At 43.0% G+C, this 18,901-nt stretch overlaps 1 long non-coding RNA gene across 1 annotated transcript; it reads right to left on the bottom strand.

Moving 5' to 3' along the window:
* Positions 1 to 5,851: 5,851 nt before the first annotated feature.
* On the bottom strand, positions 5,852 to 17,024 carry LOC120991644. Its single transcript, XR_005776748.1, has 4 exons — positions 17,013 to 17,024; positions 16,630 to 16,633; positions 15,705 to 15,711; positions 5,852 to 5,989 (listed from the first exon to the last, which is right to left on the bottom strand). It is a non-coding gene; the product is annotated as an uncharacterized LOC120991644 (long non-coding RNA).
* Positions 17,025 to 18,901: the final 1,877 nt, after the last annotated feature.

Genomic DNA, 18,901 nt, shown 5'->3' with positions numbered 1-18,901 from the left:
CATAGAATGGGATTCCCACAAGATATGCCATAAATGCATGATTTTTTCCCACCTCTGGTACTCTCACATAACCTGAGAATGGGGGCTAGTGATTCCCCATTTGCTGATTCCTGGCCACTGCACTAGCCATACATTTCACTGCGCGTGGCTCTCGTCTATGTTATAGAACGAGTGGAGAAAAACCCAACCTGTAGTTTTCAGGCATTTACTTCCTGTGGATATGCCATAAATTATGGAATAGCTTTGGAATGAGATTTAGTGGTTTTACTTATAGTGGGAGTAAGTCATTATTACATGGATAAACATCTAATACTCCGAAATGAACCCTATTCACTGCCTCAAGCAAGCTATAGTGTGAGTACCGGTGGGGAAAAGGTACACCCAAAATGGATTACCCATGATAAATCTTTACTATATCATTAAAATCACTGAGTCTTATACTTCCTAAGACTCAGTGACTACTCGCGCCTGCGCCGTGTGCTTCTGTCTCCCTGCGCCGGCATCTTCACTGCGCCTGCGCCGATTACGGCGCAGGGAGCGGTCCAACAGTCACTGCGCCTGCGCCGAATACAGAAGCACACGGCGCAGGCGCGAGTAGGCTGTCAATCTAGAGGAGAGAGGCGGGCTGGAGCGCGCTGGGCGGCAGAAATGGTGAGTGGACGGAGCCTCTAGGTGCTGAAAAGATGCCCCCATAGCACCTAAAGGCTCATTTGCATATCAATAAAAGTTGTTTTTTTAGAGTAACGCCTGCAGAGAAAGGAATTACAATAGCATGGTTAGGTAGAGCAGACACTAGCAGATCACTAGTGTCTGACAGCTAATTAGGTCAAAATGTGGTGGTAGAAACCCTTTAACATATTGTGTTTGTTACTCAGTAAATGTGGACCATTGATCTGAACTCATACAGTGATAAGGAGACAATGACTGGTGAGGGGAAGCAGGAGAAAAGGTGGACAACACAGGGCCCAAAGACAACCCCTTCTGCTCCTCCCTTAACTACAAACCTCCCCTATGAAGAGAGTTATTTTTTTGTCTTTTAGGATATGTGTTCACTGAGAATACATCTGATATGGCCTATACACTTAGTATATGCGTGTCAGGCGTATTGTGAATATACAGTACATAGCGTACACGAGGAGTTAGTATACGGCCCACTCACCACCCCAAGGTTGCCTCTACGAGTGGGTACCTACTCTAAATTGGTGCAGTGCTGAGAAGTGATGTTAGGTTACTTTCACACCTCGCATTTTGGGCGGATCCATCCTGGATCTGCAAAAACAGATCCGTTACAATAATACAACCGCAAGCATCCATCATGAACGGATCCGTTTGTATTATCTGTAACATAGCCAAGACAGATCATGAACTTCATTGAAAGTCAATGGAGGACAGATCTGTTTTCTATTGTGCCAGATTGTGTCAGAGAAAATGGATCCGTCCCCATTGACTTAACTTGTGTGCCAGGACGGATCCGTTTGGCTCTGATTTGTCAGACGGACACCAAAACGCTGCAAGCAGAGTTTTTGTGTCCGCCTCCAGTGCGGAATGGAGACTAATTGGAGACAAACTGATGTATTCTGAGCAGATCCTTTTCCATTCAGAATGCATTAGGGAAAACTGATCCGTTTTGGACCGCTTGTGAGTAGCCTTAATTGTGCTGAGAAGCAGTTATACATCAATGCATAGCATGTGGATGTGCGATCCATGCTTTTCTCTCTTTTTTTTTTTTTTCTTTTGTGTCTTTCCTTCTCCCATGGTATTAGCACTACCATTAGGCCCAGGTGATTATAATCCGCAGGAGACTGCTTAAGGGTTAATAAATTCCTACCAGTTCTCAGTTGGAGTTCCTGAGAGCAAATGGAAAGGTGAGCTTTTGACATCTGTTCACATGGTGCAGTACTGCGTAGTTGACCCAGTGCCGGGGTGACTGTGTAGCAGCAGGGGTGCTGTTTGACTGCTGGGTCCCGCCACCTGCTGGTGCAGTGCTGCAGCCTTAGCAGTCACCGCGTTGTGCTGCACTAATTAGAGTAGGTCCCACTCGAGGAGGCAACCTTGGCATGGTGAGTGGGCTTATGCATTTTCATCAAACGTATACCAATGCCTCATGTACAGTATGTATATCAGGGGGCTGTATACTATTGATTACACTGAGAAGCAATGTTAATTGTGATGAGAAGTGGTTATAGATCAAAACATAGCATGGGCAATACATGTTTTTTTATTTTTTTTTGGACCAATCTTCAGTAATTTATCTATCAACGCATTATGTGGCACTGTTGGCATGCTTACTGCGGGCATGCTTACTGGGAATATTAATTTCTCTACCACTGTTCTGCCTGCTGACCGGCGTTGTGGGAGTTACATCTGTAACCATGAAAATGCAAAGAAATAGCAGGTACTTCAGGCGCTGCTGGTTCATTGAGGCATTGTGGTAAATAGATTTATTAAAACTGTGTTATAATGCTGTACTCCTCACTGTTCAACCGGTCAGAAGACCGAAAATCCCTGTAGGGGTGCTACTTAGTGTAACTAAAAGCATATATTTTATTAGGTCAATATTAAAATAGTCTATGACAATCCATTAGCCCACAATGCTAAAACTCTCAGGTAGTGCGCTGGTTTATGAACTTCCTATTCCTCTAATCCCCTCGTCAATGTTGCCACAGGAATGTGGCTATCTTCTCCTCATGTGTGCAGTTTGCAGTGACCTGAATAGAGGTATGTCCCTACAGGAGAGTATAGAATGGTGTGAAACCTAACACCTATCTCAATAATCCATATTGGAGTTTGTATATCCTATAACTATCTCCAGGGTACTCGATTCATGCACACATTCCTTCTCACTGCACATCTATTGCCAACTGGGCTTGCACATTGTCACACTTCCTCACACATCCTCATACATTGCGGGCTTGATCATTGTCACGTTTCTATTCACTCGGATACAAAGCGCCAGTGACCTGCCTAAAAACAATTGCGCCTAACACTACTCCCCACCCAACATGTTTCACCGTGATGCGGCTTCGTCAGGGGTTCGGGGTTGGTCCTTCATCATGACATACAAAAGTTAAAATAAATCATCTCCTTATAAACAAGGGTGATTTCACCCTTCTTTATAAGGAGCTGATTTTTTTTTATTTTTGTATGTAATGATGAAGGACCAATATTCAGGAGGTCCGAAACACGTAGACTACATAATTGCACGTTTGTGATGTCTGGATTTTATTTTTAACGAATAAAGATCACATTTTATGGGAAGCTGGATCGGTTTGATTTTTGGATTCTCAATGGTCTTGGATGGCCTTTGTCTCGGGAATCTTTTAATATACTCAATGTTGTATATTGGTTCATACTCTTCGTGATTTGGTATTTTGTTTGCAGATGTACCCAGTTTCTCTACATTATATCATTAGTTAAAGCTTTGTCCCTTTCCATAAGAACACACATAATAATATACAGGGTGGGCCATTTATATGGATACACCTTAATAAAATGGGAATGGTTGGTGATATTAACTTCCTGTTTGTGGCACATTAGTATATGTGAGGGGGGAAACTTTTCAAGATGGGTAGTGACCATGGCGGCCATTTTGAAGTTGGCCATTTTGAATCCAACTTTTGTTTTTTCAATAGGAAGAGGGTCATGTGACACATCAAACTTATTGGGAATTTCACAAGTAAAACAACGGTGTGCTCGGTTTTAACGTAACTTTATTCTTTCATGAGTTATTTACAAGTTTCTGACCACTTATAAAATGTGTTCAATGTGCTGCCCATTGTGTTGGATTGTCAATGCAACCCTCTTCTCCCACTCTTCACACACTGATAGCAACAGCGCAGGAGAAATGCTAGCACAGGCTTCCAGTATCCGTAGTTTCAGGTGCTGCACATCTCGTATCTTCACAGCATAGACAATTGTCTTCAGATGACCCCAAAGATAAAAGTCTAAGGGGGTCAGATCGGGAGACCTTGGGGTCCATTCAAATGGCCCACGACGACCAATCCACTTTCCAGGAAACTGTTCATCTAGAAATGCTCGGACCTGACACCCATAATGTGGTGGTGCACCATCTTGCTGGAAAAACTCAGGGAACGTGCCAGCTAGATGAATAGTTTCCTGGAAAGTGGATTGGTTGTCGTGGGCCAGTTGAATGGCCCCCAAGGTCTCCCGATCTGACCCCCTTAGACTTTTATCTTTGGGGTCATCTGAAGGCAATTGTCTATGCTGTGAAGATACGAGATGTGCAGCAGCTGAAGCTACGGATACTGGAAGCCTGTGCTAGCATTTCTCCTGCGGTGTTGCTATCAGTGTGTGAAGAGTGGGAGAAGAGGGTTGCATTGACAAGCCAACAAAATGGGCAGCACATTGAACAAATTTTATAAGTGGTCAGAAACTTGTAAATAACTCATGAAAGAATAAAGTTACGTTAAAACCAAGCACACCATTGTTTTTCTTGTGAAATTCCCAATAAGTTTGATGTGTCACATGACCCTCTTCCTATTGAAAAAACAAAAGTTGGATTCAAAATGACCAACTTCTAAATGGCCGCCATGGTCACCACCCATCTTGAAAAGTTTTCCCCCTCACATATACTAATGTGCCACAAACAGGAAGTTAATATCACCAACCATTCCCATTTTATTAAGGTGTATCCATATAAATGGCCCACCCTGTAGTCTATGCGGTCTTTAGGCTCCGTTACGCTCAGTTAGGTCTCAGTTATCTGCAGAATCCGTCCTTTCCATTCTCCTGCTCCTCAACGGAGCCGGAGAACGGAAAGGAGAAACGGTGATGTGAACGAGGCCTAAGCAGTAAAAACCAGTGTCAGGCAGCTGCTGCCAAGGCCAATAAGATAATGGGTAGCATCAAAAGGGGCATAGATGCCTGTGACGAGAACATAGTCCTACCACTTTACAAATCACTAGTCACACCATACATTGAGTACTGTGTACAGTTCTGGGCTCCTGCAAACAAGGCAGACATAGCAGAGCTGGAGAGGGTCCAGAGGAGGGCAACTAAAGTAATAACTGGAATGGGGCAACTACAGTACCCTGAAAGATTATCAAAATTAGGGTTATTCACTTTAGAAAAAAGACAATTGAGGGGAAATCTAATTACTATGTATAAATATATCATGGGACAGTACAGAGATCTCTCCCATCATCTATTTATCCGCAGGACTGTGACGAGGGGACATCCTCTGCGTATGGAGGAAAGAAGGTTTGTACACAAACATAGAAGAGGATTCTTTATGGTAAGAGCAGTGAGACTATGGAACTCTCTGCCTGAGGAGGTGGTGATGGTGAGTACAATAAAAGAGTTCAAGAGGGGCCTGGATGTATTTCTGGAGGGTAAAAATATTACAGGTTATAGATACTAGAGAGGGGTTGTTGATCCAGGGAGTTATTCTGATTGCCTGATTGGAGTCAGGAAGCAATTTTTTTCCCCCTTAAGTGAGGAAAATTGGCTTCTACCTCATATGTTGTTTTTTTTTGCCTTCCTCTGGATCAACTTGCAGGATAACAGGCCGAACTGGATAGAAAAATGTCTTTTTTCGGCCTTATACTATATTACTATAAACACAAAAGGGGGGGGGGGTCAGCTCATCCCAATACACAGGTGCACGTTGCTTGTGGCTGCAAATATACATCTGACAAACACAAGGTGCAACAGAACACTACAAACCAAAAGTAGAGTACAAAAGTATATTACATTGCAAATACTATGCTAATAACTTAGAGATGCTTAGCAAATACATTTTGTACAAAATCATTTGAGCCCGTCTGCCGAACGCCAAGGCGACCTCTATAAGATGGGTCCTAACACTAAAACTCACCTGTTGGGTGCCATAACTGCAACCATGGATCCAGAGAGTGCAGGTCCCACATGCATGCTGGGCCCCCTTGATTTATGTCTGTGTGGAGCCAAAATGGCCTTCATTGAATCCAGGGGCTACAAGTACCAGCATGCATGCTGAGCAGACTATATACTCAATCTGATTAAAATCAGCCTGAGAGGCAGGGGAGGGGCAGGAGGGAGTGCACCTGCATATTGGGATGAGCTGACCCCCCCCCTTTTGTGTTTCTAGTGTTATATATAGGAGTAGTGGCTGACTCCTATATGCTGGGTCGTGCACTCCCTCCTGCCCCTCCCCTGCCTCGCAGGCTGATTTTCAGATTGAGTATATAGTCTGCTCAGCATGCATGCTGGTACTTGTAGCCCCTGGATTCAATGAAGGCCATTTTGGCTCCACACAGACATAAATCAAGGGGGCCCAGCATGCATGTGGGACCTGCACTCTCTGGATCCATGGTCGCAGGTTTGGCACCCAACAGGTGAGTTTTAGTGTTAGGACCCGTCTTATAGAGGTCGCCTTGGCGTTCGGCAGACGGGCTCAAATGATTTTGTACAAAATGTATTTGCTAAGCATCTCTAAGTTATTAGCATAGTATTTGCAATGTAATATACTTTTGTACTCTACTTTTGGTTTGTAGTGTGCTGTTGCACCTTGTGTTTGTCAGATACTATATTACTATGTTACGCTGAGAAGCAATTATAGATCAATACATAGCATAGGGATGTGTGATCCATGCTTTTTTCTCTTTTTTTAGAATTTTACTGAAGATTTGACTTAATCCCTGGACAGTTCAGAGATCTGCGATTGGCTGTTGAATAGATATCAGAGTGTTGTTATTAAAGGGGTACATTCTGAGCAGAGACAAGTCCCAAGTGGTGTACCTTAATGGTCCAGCCTGGATCCTATTCTTTTTAATATTTTTGTAGGTGACATAGAAGAAGGTTTGGTAGGTAAGAGTACTTTCACACTAGCGTTATTGTTTTCTGGTATTGAGTTCCATCACAGGGGCTCAATACCGGAAAAAAACAGTTTTATCCTAATGCATTCTGAATGGAGAGCAATCCGTTCAGTATGCATCAGTTCAGTCCCTCACGTTTTTTGGACGGAGAAAATACCGCAGCATGCTGCAGTTTTCTCTCCGGCCAAAAATCCTGAACACTTGCTGGAATGCCAGATCCTGCATTAATTTATATTGAAGTGTATTAGTGCCGGATCTGGCATTAAGTGTTCCAGCAAAACGGATCCGGCTTTCCGGTCTGCGCATGCTCAGACCTTTAAAAATGCAAAAAATGTTTATACCGGATCTGTTTTTCCGGGTGACACCGGAGAGACGGATCTGGTATTTCAATGCATTTGTCAGACGGATCAGCATCTGGATCCATCTGACAAATGCCATCAGTTTGCGTCCGGATTGCCGGATCCGGCAGGCAGTTCCGGCGACGGCATCCTCTGCCGCAAGTGTGAAAGTACCCTAAGGTTTTTCTGTTTGCCGATAACACAAAATTGTGTAATAGGGTTGATATTCCTGGAGGGGTTTGTACCATGGACAAATATTTTGTTTCACTAGATAAATGGTCCAAACAATGGAAACTGCAGTTCAATGTTTCCAAATGTAAAATAATGCACTTGGGGAGAAGGATCCCTCAGCCTGAGTATCGTATTGGCAGCTTTGTGTTAGCGAGCACTTCAGAAGAGAAGGATTTACGAGTTGATATCAGACAGCTTCAAAAGAAGTGCACAGTGTGAACAGGCAGCAGGGAAAGCAAGTAGGATGCTTGGCTGTATAGCTAGAAGTATAACTAGTAGGAAGAGAGAGTGTGATCCCACTTTGTCTAGATCTGGAGAACCTACCTACAAAAAGACATAGATAAAATGAAAAGGGTGCAGAGATGGGCTACAGAAATGGTGGAGGGTCTTAAGCATAAAGCATACCCTTCTGTGTTTTGATATAATGGGGAACCTGAAGCTTATTTGCTTCCACCACATGCAGAGAAGCCTATATCCAGGGTGCAAGTAATTACCTTCTCTGTCAGATACACAGCAATCCTCCTTGCATGGTTGCTGAACTTTCTCCTGACTTTAGTCTTTCCCTCACAGGTTGTCACTTTACTGCTTTTTCCTACCTACTACTATGCACCTAGGGGTCATCCTCTTCCCTTTCCTTTTCTATTCGGCACAGACCATCATAATAACTTCTCCTGAACATAGCTCGTCTCTACAGATTTTGTGCCATTCAATTGGTTTTTGATTCCTCGTTTTTGCAGCAGATTCCCACTCTTGTACTAACACAAACTCATCACAGTGCCATACACTATGGTCCCTGAATGTAATTACAACATGCCCCCTGAATATAACTATACTACACACTGTACGGCCTGAATATAATTATACCACAATGTGTTCATGAATATAATTATAGCTCATATTGCCGTTTGAAAATTTTAGTGCCACATATAAGTGCCCCATGAAAGCTTTGTTACCAGTACTGGCAGATATGGTTTTCGCCACATATAGCTCCCTGACAATATTTATGCTAGATATAGTGCCTCTCTGAAATTCTTATTCACCAATTGTGTCCCCTGACAATTGTGCTGCACATATTGTCCTATACTGGTGCCAGCCGACCACCGACCTTCACAGTAAATATTCAACAGCCCCTGTTCCTGCCTTTTATGGTCATACACAGAAGCGGCCGAATAGTGAGGCATGTAAACTTTTTTTTCATCTGGAACACCCTTTTAAACTCTCAGAAAACTCCTTTAGCTTCAGGGTAACTAGGTAACACAAAGCCCTAAATCACCGCAGCCACCTTGATTGAAAATCCCACATGAAATCTCGTGCACGGTGAGGTATGTAGTCACCACACCAACCATCATGAGGATGTCTTCACGTACCACGCAAGATTTATCAAGGTGTCTTTAATCAAGATGTCCGCAGCAGCCTCTTCGTGTTCAAATGGATAAGGTAAGTTGTTTTTTTAAAATGGATTAACCCCTGAAAGCCCTCACTATTATTCTCAGATACAGCGATTAGCGATGAACGTGGCATCTGAGGGGTTCAATGATGGGGTGGGGGGGGGGGGACAGTGCGAACGGCCTTCCCCATCATTGCTTCTGCTACTTGCAAAGAAATGTGCTTTGTGATAAAGGTATTTGTCACCAATTGAATTTCTTGGTGAAACTCTGTGAAGCAGCCGAATCAATCAATGATAACTTCCTCTCTAATAAAAATGAATGATTATAGATTGGGAACAAGTCTAAATTGTTTGAGTGCAACCTCCGATCACAGTTGTAATTGCTATGTTTATCTACAAATGACTAGCTAAAGGTAGTACAAATGATCACGTGAACCTGTATACACAAAGCTACTGTACACTGTTCTGCAAAAATCAGTCTAAATTACCTTTTAAAAGTATAGCCTTCGGGAACAATTCTGCAGATGGTGAACTGGCTGAAACAGCTCTTAATTAACCTTTCATGCTCACATTTTTCAGAGGCCTTTGTGAAAATGTAAAAAGTAATCTGATTTCTATGGTCAACTCCTCTATTTTTCTTTAGAACCAGTTTTAAATAATCTCCCCTAATTAATACAAATCAATTCTATCATGATATGTGTTTTTTTGTGGTAAAACACCAGCTCCAAATGTTAGCTGAAGGTCTATGGGAAAAATGAACTCCAGGACACACAAGCATTTTTTGCTACTGACATTTCTGTTAATTAGGTGGGTGGGCGGTGTTTGGGGGGTCTCTCCTTCTGTACCAGTTTATAACTTGTCTTGTTCATGCTTATTGTACTTGTTTTTTATTATATATGTATGTATACCCCTTTTCATATGTACAGCTCCTTGGAATTGCCTCGTAGTGGCCACCAATACACCTTTTTATGGCACTAATGGGCCCTAGGCTTTTTACTGCGGCCTAGTCAAAGCGCTGAGCGGGTCTCCCGTGCAGTAGAGAGCGTGGCAAGGCTGTAACATAACAGCCGCGCTCCTGCTCTAACAGCCCGGAATGGCAGGAGCGTCGATCCAGGCAGTTTAACCCCTTACATGCCATAGGCAATCAATAGTGCCCGTGATGCTAGGAAGGCTCGTCCCTGTTTGTCATTCGCCCCCCCTCCCGACACCGGATATTTTCATCTGCACATGGGGAGAAGCAGCAGCGGCAGTGCGGCGACAAGGAGCTGCGCAGGGAGTGGGGAGCCAGGTAAGTATATATTTATTGTAAGGGGCCCGGCGTGTGGGGGAGAATTTTTATAGTCTTGGATAACCCCTTTAAGTAAAAGCTCAGTGGCAGTATTGCTGGTTTTTCCCCATCTCCCCCCCCCCCCCCAAAGAGTTAATAAAAGGTAATTAATAAGTTGTGTACCCCAAAGTGGAACCATTAAAAACAAGCCCTCATATGGCTACATAGACGGAAAAATAAAAAAAAGATTTAGCTCTTGGAAGGTGACAATGAAAAAAATTCCCTGGTCATTAAAGTGGTTGTCTGCTTTTTTATATTGATGACCTATCCTCAGGATAGGTCATCAATATCAGATCGTCAGAGGGGTTGACTCCCGGCACCCTCACTAATCAGCTGTTTGAAGAGAAAGCAACACTCGTATGAGCACTGCCTTCTCTTCACTGTTTACTTGCTTGCCATCACTACTGCAGCGGTGAGCAGGTGTAATTACAACTAAGCCATCCCATTCACTTGAATAGGACGGCTCCTTCCTGTTCAATTGAATAGGATGGACATCTGTCAGGAGGGATAGTTTGCTTGACAAGCCTGGAGTGAGAGAGTATGTCTGTCTGCTCCCACTCCAAGGGCTTTTTGGACTAGAGATCCAGTTTTTCTGTGAGGACCACTACTCCAGGAAAATTGAAGGGCCCAGGGCACAGTTCTGCAAGCTATAGCATTAACAGTCACCAGAATGATCAGCACTATAACTATACAGACTCCACTGCAGGTGAGGGGAAACGTGCTAAGACACCCATCACCACAGTTTAGGACAGGCACACTAAAAAGCCTGCATTTCACAAGTGGACAACTACAGGCACAAGTGCCAGCTTATTGCTGTTAGCAAGAGAATCAGGAGAGAGAGAAGCTAGTGTACTCAGAGTGCCATTGTCAGCCAACATACCTCATCATCTGGGGGAGAGAAATTGCACTGTGTACAAACTACTGCTGGATGTACTGTTGATCTCCTCTTGCATTTAGTAAAGAGAGACTTTTGTTTTTCTTGTTTTTATTTCTGGCCTGTTTCCTTGCACCATCTTTTCGCTGCAACAATCCCCAGGGAGTGATGGCCTGAGGGAGCAAACCTCTGCACGGTCATCATCCAATGTCAAGGGCACCCCAACCAACCTCAAGCAGGAGCCAAATACCAGGCTATGCCCTCCAGTCACTGCATGGCCCTAGGGAGCAAAGAAGTGGAGCTTGTCACAGTGATCTGTGAGTATTACCACCACCCTCACAGCCAAAACTACCACTCTCATTCTCCATGCATTCCTAGGTTACTTAGGTTCACTTCTATATTTCATGAATGTGAAATGTCAGAATAATACTAGAGACCATGCTTTTTTTTTTACCTTCATTTCTTTCATCGCATTCCCAGTGGCTCAGAAGTTTAAATACTGCACGTTGACTGCACCTTTGTTTAAATAGCTTGGAAAATTCCAGAAAAGATATAATTGCTTTAGAAGCTTCTCATAGGCTAATTGACATCATCTGAGTTAATTGGAAGTGTATATGTAGTATTTTAAGACCTACCTTCAATACCTACTTTCTTCTTTGCTTGACATAATGGGAAAATCGAAAGAAAACAGCCAAGACATCTTAAAAAGAATTGTGGACCTCCAAGTCTGTTACATCCTTGGGAATAATTTCCAAATACCTGAAGGTACCAAGTTCATATGTTCAAAAGCTAATATGCAAGTTTAAACAGCTCGTAACCACACATCCATTGTACCATTCAAGGAAGGAGGCACATTCTGTCTATAGATGAATGTATTTTGGTGCGAAAAATGCAAGTCAATCCAAAAACAACATCAAACCACCTTGTGAAGATGCTGAAGGAAACTGGTAGAAAATGCATGTATATCTACAGTAAAATGTGTCCTATATTGACACGACCTAAAAAGCTGCTTAAAAAAATTGTCAGGTTACAGTTTTCAATAGCACATGGGAACAAAGATCTTACTTTTTGGAAAAATGTACTGTCTGATGAAACAAAAATGAGAGTTTGGCCATTAATGACCATTGCTATGTATGGAGGAAAGACTTTTAATTAAAAACCGAGTATAGAGTTGTTGCCACTACATTGCTCTGCCTAGATTTATGGTATGGCAAGAAGGAATTCATATGGAATATTTTTCGCTTCAGGGAAAAAAGTTCTGCAGATTCCCTTACAAAACTGTGAGCACATCCCAGAACCACAAAAAAAAAACAGAAAACTATAAGGGGAAAATGAAATAAAAGAAACAAATATGAAGCCAAAAAGTCAAGAAACTGAAATGGAAATAAAGGATGTCTTTACTTTGAGTTCACATGATGCTATCAGTTAATGGGAAAGCAATTCTTATGAAGGGACTGAAATTTGCTTGTGGTACAATCTAAAAATGGAACTTGATCCAGCAGATAGAGTAAAAAAAAAAGAAGTTTTATGTATCATTTTTATTATTTTATTGGATTGTAGCTAATGAAAAAAGTTAGTATCTCAGAAAATTAGAATATTATATAAGACCTATTAAAAAATTATTTTTAATACAGAAATGTTGGCCTACTAAGAAGTATGTAAAGTATATGCACTCGATACTTAGTAAGTGCTCCTTTTGCATGAATGCGATGTGGCATGGAGGCGATCAGCCTATGGCACTGTTGAGGTGTAATGGAAGTCCAGGTTGCTTTCATAGTGGCCTTCAGCTCATCTGCATATTGGGTCTGGTGTCTCTCATCTTCCTCTTGACAATACCCCATAGATTCTCTATGGAGTCAAGGTCAGGCGAGTTTTCTGGCCAATCAAGCACAGGTATAGCGTGGTTATTAAACCAGGTACTAATACTTTTGGCTTTGTGGGCAAGTGCCAAGTCCTGCTGGAAAATTTAATCAGCATCTCCATAAAGCTTGTCAGCAGAGGGAAGCATGAAGTGCTCTAAAATTAGACAGCTGCGCTGACTTTAGACTTGAGATAACACAGTGGACCAACACCAGAAGATTACATGGCTACCCAAACCATCACTGACTGCGAAAACTTCACACTGGACATCAAACAACTTGGATTGAGTGCCTCTCCATTGTTCTACCAGATTCTGAAATGCAAAATTTACTTTCCTCTGTAAACAGGACTTTGGACCACTGAGAAACAGTCCAGTCCTTTTTCTCCTTAACCCAGGTAAGATGCTTTTGACATTGTCTCTGGGTCATGAGTTGCTTGACACAACAAATACGACAGTTGTAGACCACGTCCTGGATATGTCTGTGTGTGGTGACTAGAGATGAGCGAATTTCATATTTTGAAATTCGTTCACAGTTCGTTTGGTGGTAAACTGAAACGGGAAGGATCCTCTAAAGGCATTCCGTTATGCATTACGTCATAGAATTGCGTCATGGTCTGTGGTAACAGAATCCATAACGCAATTCACCTTTTACCACCAAACAACGTGTGGACGAATTTCAAAATATGAAATTCGCTCACCTCCAGTGGTGACTCTTGGAGCTCTGGCTCCAGCTGAATGGACTTTTCTTGACAATCCTTTCAAGGCTATAAAGTTACCCCTGTTGCCTGTGCTCCTTTTTCTACCACACTTTTTCCTTCCACCCAACTTTCCATTAGGATGCTTGAATACAGCACTCTGTGAACAGCCAGCTTCTTTAGCAATGACCTTTTGTGGCTTACCCTCCTTCTGGACAACTGTCAAGTCAGCAGTCTTCGCCATGATTGTATAGCCTACTGAACCAGACTGAGGAACCATATAAAGGCTTAGGAAACCTTTGCAGGTGTTTTGTGTTGATTAGCTGATTACAGTGTGACACCAAGAGTCTATAATATTGCATTTTTTTTTACAATATTTTAATTTTCTCAGATACTGACTTTTAGGTTTTCATCATCTGTAAGCCATAAGCATCAACATTAAAAGAAATAAATGCTTGAAATAGATCACTCTGTATATAATGAATGTATATAATATGAGTTTCTTTGAATTGAATTACTTGAAGTAAATTAACTTTTCGATGATATTCAAATTTATATAGATGCACACACATTTCTCCTCCATGCAGGCAGTCCTAATTATAGTCTGAGCTGAACCAAAGCTCCACCTATTTAATTCATTGAACACTAATGGTTAAAAAATGGTTAAACTATGCCCAGAAAATGGAGAAAGAGTTAATGAGAATGGAATTTGCATGCCTGTGGTTATTTGGGAATATTACAAAGTGTACATACAGTAGTGTGAGACTCAGGGAGGATTACTACCATCATTGTGCCTGCTTATACACAACTATTGGAAAAAGCCTACTCTATGATATACCGCAGAACTGTGCCTATTGCTGCTATATGTGCTACTACTCCCATTGTCAATTTAGTAAAGAGAGACTTTATTTATTGCCACCAATGGGCTTGGTCATTGACTCCACCATCCGTCCACCGGCCCCATTAACCTCATGCATTTCACGGTTCACCCATCTACTTAATATCAAGAGCACCCCAATAACTTCCAGGCAGAAGCCCTAGAAAGTCCAAGGTGTGCCACAAGGAAACAAACACACTGAGAATACCCACATTATGTTATTACAAATAAATGGTATTATACAGTAAACAAAAGATATTTATTAATAGTGAAACATGATTTTATTCTTTAGATTGAAGCCTTCGGGTACCCAAGAATGCAGAGTTAATATCCAAGTGAATATCTCATAGCAATATAAAAGATAAGGGATGGACTACAAAATCGCCTGTTCAAGCACCCTTCTGCCAAAGGCTGAGTCATACTGGATGAGAGGTCCAACTTGTAATGCTTTATAAACATGCTTGGCGATGTCTACGTAGCCGTTCTGCAAATTTGATCGAAGGATACATTGGCCATCTCTGCCCATGATGTGGAAGTAGCTCGAGTGGAATGCGCCCGGATGATCAGTGGAGAATCGAGACCGACCGCATTATATAGGTATGCCTGCGAAATCGCACTCTTGATCCACCTTGATAAAGATGCTTTGGAAGCCATTCTTCCTTTGTTTGAGTCTTGGTACTGTAACAACAGGTAACCTGTGTTCTCTGTACATAAAGGAGGAGGGGTCTTGTAACGTCCAGCAGATAGTTTGGCTTGGTTTAAATTCTGTGGTTGAGAAAAGAAAGATGGCAAATATATTTCTTGACTCAAAGCCCCTGAACACGGGACTTTTGGCAAAAAAATCTGACTTTAACTTTAAAATTATGCAATAGTGACATGACCTAAAATATGGCTCCTTACAGCAGAGGGCCTGGATTTCACCAATCCTTTTTGCCAAGGTGATGGCCACCAGGAACAAAGCTTTCCAAGAGAGAAACTTCAAATCTACCCTATCAAGCGGCTCAAAGGGTGATGTGACCAGCCCCTCTAGGACAGTTAGAAAATCCCAAGAAGATAAGATGCTTTTAACTGGACGACTGAGATTTTTTATCGCTCGGAAAAAAAAATCTTACTAGAGGTTGATTAGAAACCATTGAAGAAAGTATTGAGTGCCGAGAGGTAGACTTTCAAAGTGTTAAGGCTGAGACCCTCCATTTTTATTTTTGTAATGTATAGAGGCAGTGATGTTGTCCATTTTTGCAATATACTTTAATTACTGAAATCATACATTTCTATTAGAAAAATAGCTCTAAAATGGACCATTTTCCTCACTGTAGTTTTCTAATAGAAATGTATGATTTCAGTAATTACAGTATACAAGTATATTACAAAAATGGTTAGTATCACTGCGTCTATACATTACACAAATAAAAATAGAAGCAGCCCCCATCTTCATATCTGGAAAATGTTCCAAAATCTGATCCCTAGGAACTCCATCCTGAAGATCTTTAAAGAGCTCAGAGAGCCATATCCTCAAGGCTTGGGCAGGGCCGGCGCTATAATAAGGCAGACCAAGTGGCTGCCTTAGAGCGCAGAGACAGGGGGGAATGAAACTTTTTATTTTTTTAAATACTCCAGATTTTTGCCCCTGGGTCTTATGGAGCGAATACTAATGAAGCGCTTCCATTTTGGAAGCGCTTTATTAGTACCAGAGGATCGGGAAGCGGTGAAGGATCTGTACTCACCGCTTCCTGGTCCTCCGCTTGGCTGTCTGCTGTAAAGGGCTGCGCACCATGTGACCTCACTGTGCGCAGCCTTCCCAGCTGACAGCCGAGAAACAGGAAGAAGAGAGAGAGCGCTGGTGGTGAGGAGTGGCGGCGTCCAGGAGCAGGAGAGGTAAGTTATTTTATTTAATTTTTGCTGATGGCTGACATGGGGGGGCATGATGGCTGACATGGGGGGCATGATGGCTGACATGGGGGGCTGATGGCTGACATGGGGGGCTGATGACTGATATGGGGGCATGATGGCTGACATGGGGGGCTGATGGCTGACATGGGGGGCTGATGGCTGACATGGGGGGCTGATCTGAGGCATTGAGGGTCTGATCTGAGGTCTGATTAACATTGGGGGTCGGATTGCTGATCTGACCTGAGGTGCAATGGAAAATATTTTTTTCTTATTATCCTCCTCTAAATCCTAGGTGCGTCTTATGGGCCGGTGTGTCTTAGAGGGGAAAAAATACAGTCCTCAAACCAGCGAATGTCTGAAGCAGAGAGAACATACCAGGACCACACAGAGGAGAAGCCAGCTGCTGCAGATGGGACCAGGGCCAGGTGAGCTGCGATGGGGTGGGGGAGCCAAAATGTAGCTTCGCTTGTGTTGGCAAAAATCCTTGCACCGGCCCTGGGCTCAGGATACTGGTATAGACGCCAAAGCAGCATTACAGACTGAGGCTGCTGCTGAATAAACCCTTTCCAGGGATGATTCTGCTTGACTGTCCATAGAGTCCCTAAGGAGATAAGATTCTTCGGAAGGGAACATCGATCTTTTAGAAAGTCTCCCCACCGGGAGATCTATCTTGGGGAAGATTCCCAATCAGCCGTAGATTTGGGATCCAGATTATACATAGCTTTGAATCTGGAGCCTGAATCCGGCATCTTTTCTGGTCTGTTCCAGTCAGACTGCATTAAGTCCTTGAGTAAAGGCTGCTATGGGAGACAAGGATGAGGAGCTTTTGGAAAGTAATATAGTGCTTCCTTTTTTGGAATACTCTCACCTGAGGCTTCTCCCTCTACTGTTCTCTTGACCTTCTTAATAAGGGAAGACGCTATTTCTTTTGGAAGAAGATAAAAATCATCATGGCAGGGGCGTTGCTAGGGTCTCAAAAGGCCCAAGCCCCAATGAATATGGCCCAGTTCTCTAAGTCACCCCGCTCCCCCCACAAGCCGCATTTTGCTGTACTTGCTATACAGCAGCACATACCTCTCACAGCCAGGGCCTTCCAGGTGACGTCTCCTCTGATGTAGATATTCTCATCATCTTCTCTATTCGGTCCGTACAACTTCTCTCAGCCGCGCCTCATCTCTGCAGAGTGTAACACACAGACATCTCAGCTTCCTCACTTTTCTATCATCATCTCCCAACCTGGAGTCCCCACAGTGTTATCCTGCTGCTCGCTGTGCCCCCAATACCCCCAAATACTATCCTGAAGAAATATTAGTGCCTCCATAGTAATAGTGCTCCTCATAGTCCCACCAATAGTACTTTCCTTCTAGAATACCCTCATTAGTAATACTGCCCCCTACAATGCCCCAAATAAGGCCCCCTATTGTTCCCCAGTGGTTATAAAGCTCTCTACAGACCCCTCAGTAGTAATAAAGACCCCCATAGTGCTCTTAGTAGAAATAAGGTGGATCTATAAGACCCTCCTATAGAGCCCCCGGTAGTAATAAGAATGCTTATAATGTCCCCTGGATTTATAATACCCACCAGTGCCCCCAGTATTTATACTGCCTCTACTGTTTTAATGCTCACCCTGAAGTGCCCCCAGTATTTATAATGCCCCCTGCAGTTATATTCCTCCCTCGACCATACAGTCCCATGTAAATAACATCACACCATCTATCCTGCCCCTCCAAAATACAGTCTTATGTAAATAACATCACTCCCCTCCCTTCAGCCCCTCCAATATACAGTCCCATGTAAATAACACTAGTTCCCTCCCTCCGCCATAGAGCTCCATGTAAATGACATCACACCATCTCTCCAGCCCCCTCCAATATACAGTCCCATGTAAATTACATCCCGCTCTATCTACAGCCCCCTCCAAAACATAGTTCCGTGTAAATAATATCACCCCCTCCCCAGCTGCCTCCAACATGAAATCCCATGTAAACATCACCCCCTCAACATTCAGTCCCATGTAAATAATATCATTCCCCCCACCAGCCACCTTCAACATACAGTCCCATGTAAATAACATCGCCCCCTCAACATTCAGTCCCATGTAAATAACATCATTGCTTCCACCAACTCCCTCCAACATGCAGTCCCATGTAAATAACATCACTCCCTCCTAAAGCCGCCTCCAACATACAGTCCCATGTAAATAACATAATCCCCTCCCACAGCCACCTTCAACATACAGATCCATGTAAATAGCATAATCCTGCCCCAACCCCCTCCAAGATTTAGTCTCATGTAAATAACATTACTCCCTCCGACAGCCACCATCAACATACAGTCCCGTGTAAATAACATCACTCCCTCCCCCAGCCCCCTTCAACATACAGTCCCATGTAAATAACATCACTACCTCCTACAGCCACCATCAACATATAGTCCCATGTAAATAACATGACCCCCTCCCCAGCCACCTCCAACACACAGTTCCATGTAAATAACATCACTCCCTTCAGCCCTAACATACAGTCCCAGTTAAATAACCACAACTCCCAGCATTGCTCTGCCTCTCCCTTCACTTACCTCTCCTCATGTAGCACATGACCACAGCT

This window comes from Bufo bufo, chromosome 2 (assembly GCF_905171765.1).
Source record: "Bufo bufo chromosome 2, aBufBuf1.1, whole genome shotgun sequence".
Taxonomy (NCBI): domain Eukaryota; kingdom Metazoa; phylum Chordata; class Amphibia; order Anura; family Bufonidae; genus Bufo; species Bufo bufo.
The sequence above is the reverse complement of the archived record's forward strand: the minus strand, read 5'-3'. Positions and strand labels throughout refer to the sequence as shown.